Here is a 2,500-nt window from a genome sequence, read left to right on the forward strand (position 1 = left end):
TTTAAGTTAACATCAAATGCTACAATGTGCTACAAGTCTATAAAACAAGAAAGATGCTACAATGTGCTACGACAGGGAGGGCTTTCTAAGCTTTCATGTTGTTGTGGCCGAGTGGTTAAGGCGATGGACTAGAAATCCATTGGGGTCTCCCCTCGCAGGTTCGAATCCTGCCAACAACGAATATTATCTCTTGTTTTGTATCCTTATTGGTACTTTAAGTTAACATCAAATGCTACAATGTGCTACGTCAGGGAGGGGTTTTTAAGTTTGCATGTTGTTGTGGCCGAGTGGTCAAGGCGATGGACTTGAAATCCATTGGGGTCTCCCCTCGCAGGTTCGAATCCTGCCAACAATGGATATTATCTCTTGTTTTGTATCCTTATTGGTACTTTAAGTTAACATCAAATGCTACAATGTGCTACAAGTCTATAAAACAAGAAAGATGCTACAATGTGCTACAACAGAGGGGTTTCTAAGCTTTCATGTTGTTGTGGCCGAGTGGTTAAGGCGATGGACTTGAAACCCATTGGGGTCTCCCCTCGCAGGTTCGAATCCTGCCAACAACGAAGATTATATCTTGTTTTGTATCCTTGTTGGTACTTTAAATTAACATCAAATGCTACAATGTGCTACGACAGGGAGGGGTTTTTAAGTTTGTAAGTTGTTGTGGCCGAGTGGTTAAGGCGATGGACTAGAAATCCATTGGGGTCTCCCCTCGCAGGTTCGAATCTTGCCAACAACGAAGATTATATCTTGTTTTGTATCCTTGTTGGTACTTTAAGTTAACATCAAATGCTACAATATGCTACGACAGGGAGGGGTTTTTAAGTTTGCAAGTTGTTGTGGCCGAGTGGTTAAGGCGATGGACTAGAAATCCATTGGGGTCTCCCCTCGCTGGTTCGAATTCTGCCAACAATGAATATTATGTCTTGTTTTGTATCCTTTTTGGTACTTTAAGTTAACATCAAATGCTACAATGTGCTACAAGTCTATAAAACAAGAAAGATGCTACAATGTGCTACGACGGAGAGGGGTTTCTAAGCTTTCATGTTGTTGTGGCCGAGTGGTTAAGGCGATGGACTAGAAATCCATTGGGGTCTCCCCTCGCAGGTTCGAATCCTGCCAACAACGAATATTATGTCTTGTTTTGTATCCTTATTGGTACTTTAAGTTAACATCAAATGCTACAATGTGCTACAAGTCTATAAAACAAGAAAGATGCTACAATGTGCTACAAGTCTATAAAACAACAAAGATGCTACAAGGTGCTACGACGGAGAGGAGTTTCTAAGCTTTCATGTTGTTGTGGCCGAGTGGTTAAGGCGATGGACTTGAAATCCATTGGGGTCTCCCCTCGCAGGTTCGAATCCTGCCAACAACGAAGATTATATCTTGTTTTGTATCCTTATTGGTACTTTAAGTTAACATCAAATGCTACAATGTGCTACAAGTCTATAAAACAAGAAAGATGCTACAATGTGCTACGACGGAGAGGAGTTTCTAAGCTTTCATGTTGTTGTGGCCGAGTGGTTAAGGCGATGGACTAGAAATCCATTGGGGTCTCCCCTCGCAGGTTCGAATCCTGCCAACAACGAAGATTATATCTTGTATTGTATCCTTGTTGGTACTTTAAGTTAACATCAAATGCTACAATGTGCTACGACAGGGAGGGGTTTTTAAGTTTGCAAGTTGTTGTGGCCGAGTGGTTAAGGCGATGGACTAGAAATCCATTAGGGTCTCCCCTCGCAGGTTCGAATCCTGCCAACAACGAATATTATCTCTTGTTTTGTATCCTTATTGGTACTTTAAGTTAACATCAAATGCTACAATGTGCTAAAAGTCTATAAAACAAGAAAGATGCTACAATGTGCTACGACGGAGAGGGGTTTTTAAGCTTTCATGTTGTTGTGGCCGAGTGGTTAAGGCGATGAACTAGAAATCCATTGGGGTCTCCCCTCGCAGGTTCGAATCCTGCCAACAACGAAGATTATATCTTGTTTTGTATCCTTGTTGGTACTTTAAGTTAACATCAAATGCTACAATGTGCTACGACAGGGAGGGGTTTTTACGTTTGCAAGTTGTTGTGGCCGAGTGGTTAAGGCGATGGACTTGAAATCCATTGGGGTCTCCCCTCGCAGGTTCGAATCCTGCCAACAACGAATATTATCTCTTGTTTTGTATCCTTATTGGTACTTTAAGTTAACATCAAATGCTACAATGTGCTACGACAGGGAGGGGTTTTTACGTTTGCAAGTTGTTGTGGCCGAGTGGTTAAGGCGATGGACTAGAAATCCATTAGGGTCTCCCCTCGCAGGTTGAATCCTGCCAACAACGAATATTATCTCTTGTTTTGTATCCTTATTGGTACTTTAAGTTAACATCAAATGCTACAATGTGCTACGACAGGGAGGGGTTTTTACGTTTGCAAGTTGTTGTGGCCGAGTGGTTAAGGCGATGGACTAGATATCCATTGGGGTCTCCCCTCGCAGGTTCGAATCCT

At 42.2% G+C, this 2,500-nt stretch overlaps 1 protein-coding gene and 11 non-coding genes across 13 annotated transcripts in view; 11 read left to right on the forward strand and 1 right to left on the reverse strand.

Moving 5' to 3' along the window:
* plat (plasminogen activator, tissue) overlaps nt 1–2,500 on the reverse strand; it is a 110,360-nt gene that overhangs the window by 19,035 nt on the left and 88,825 nt on the right. The window lies entirely within an intron of this gene.
* On the forward strand, nt 98–179 carry trnas-aga (transfer RNA serine (anticodon AGA)). The gene has a single exon. It is a non-coding gene; the product is annotated as a tRNA-Ser (tRNA).
* Nucleotides 274–355, forward strand: trnas-uga (transfer RNA serine (anticodon UGA)). Its single transcript has one exon. It is a non-coding gene; the product is annotated as a tRNA-Ser (tRNA).
* On the forward strand, nt 485–566 carry trnas-uga (transfer RNA serine (anticodon UGA)). Its single transcript has one exon. It is a non-coding gene; the product is annotated as a tRNA-Ser (tRNA).
* Nucleotides 661–742, forward strand: trnas-aga (transfer RNA serine (anticodon AGA)). The gene has a single exon. It is a non-coding gene; the product is annotated as a tRNA-Ser (tRNA).
* On the forward strand, nt 1,050–1,131 carry trnas-aga (transfer RNA serine (anticodon AGA)). Its single transcript has one exon. It is a non-coding gene; the product is annotated as a tRNA-Ser (tRNA).
* On the forward strand, nt 1,300–1,381 carry trnas-uga (transfer RNA serine (anticodon UGA)). The gene has a single exon. It is a non-coding gene; the product is annotated as a tRNA-Ser (tRNA).
* On the forward strand, nt 1,513–1,594 carry trnas-aga (transfer RNA serine (anticodon AGA)). Its single transcript has one exon. It is a non-coding gene; the product is annotated as a tRNA-Ser (tRNA).
* Nucleotides 1,689–1,770, forward strand: trnas-aga (transfer RNA serine (anticodon AGA)). Its single transcript has one exon. It is a non-coding gene; the product is annotated as a tRNA-Ser (tRNA).
* On the forward strand, nt 1,902–1,983 carry trnas-aga (transfer RNA serine (anticodon AGA)). Its single transcript has one exon. It is a non-coding gene; the product is annotated as a tRNA-Ser (tRNA).
* On the forward strand, nt 2,078–2,159 carry trnas-uga (transfer RNA serine (anticodon UGA)). The gene has a single exon. It is a non-coding gene; the product is annotated as a tRNA-Ser (tRNA).
* trnas-aga (transfer RNA serine (anticodon AGA)) overlaps nt 2,429–2,500 on the forward strand; it is an 82-nt gene continuing 10 nt past the window's right edge. The window contains exon 1 of the tRNA in view: nt 2,429–2,500. This exon is cut by the window's right edge and continues 10 nt beyond it. This is a non-coding gene — a tRNA (tRNA-Ser).

Source organism: Urocampus carinirostris, chromosome 5, assembly GCF_059441175.1.
Source record: "Urocampus carinirostris isolate Australia breed hairy pipefish chromosome 5, RoL_Ucar_1.0, whole genome shotgun sequence".
Classification (NCBI taxonomy): Eukaryota; Metazoa; Chordata; class Actinopteri; order Syngnathiformes; family Syngnathidae; genus Urocampus; species Urocampus carinirostris.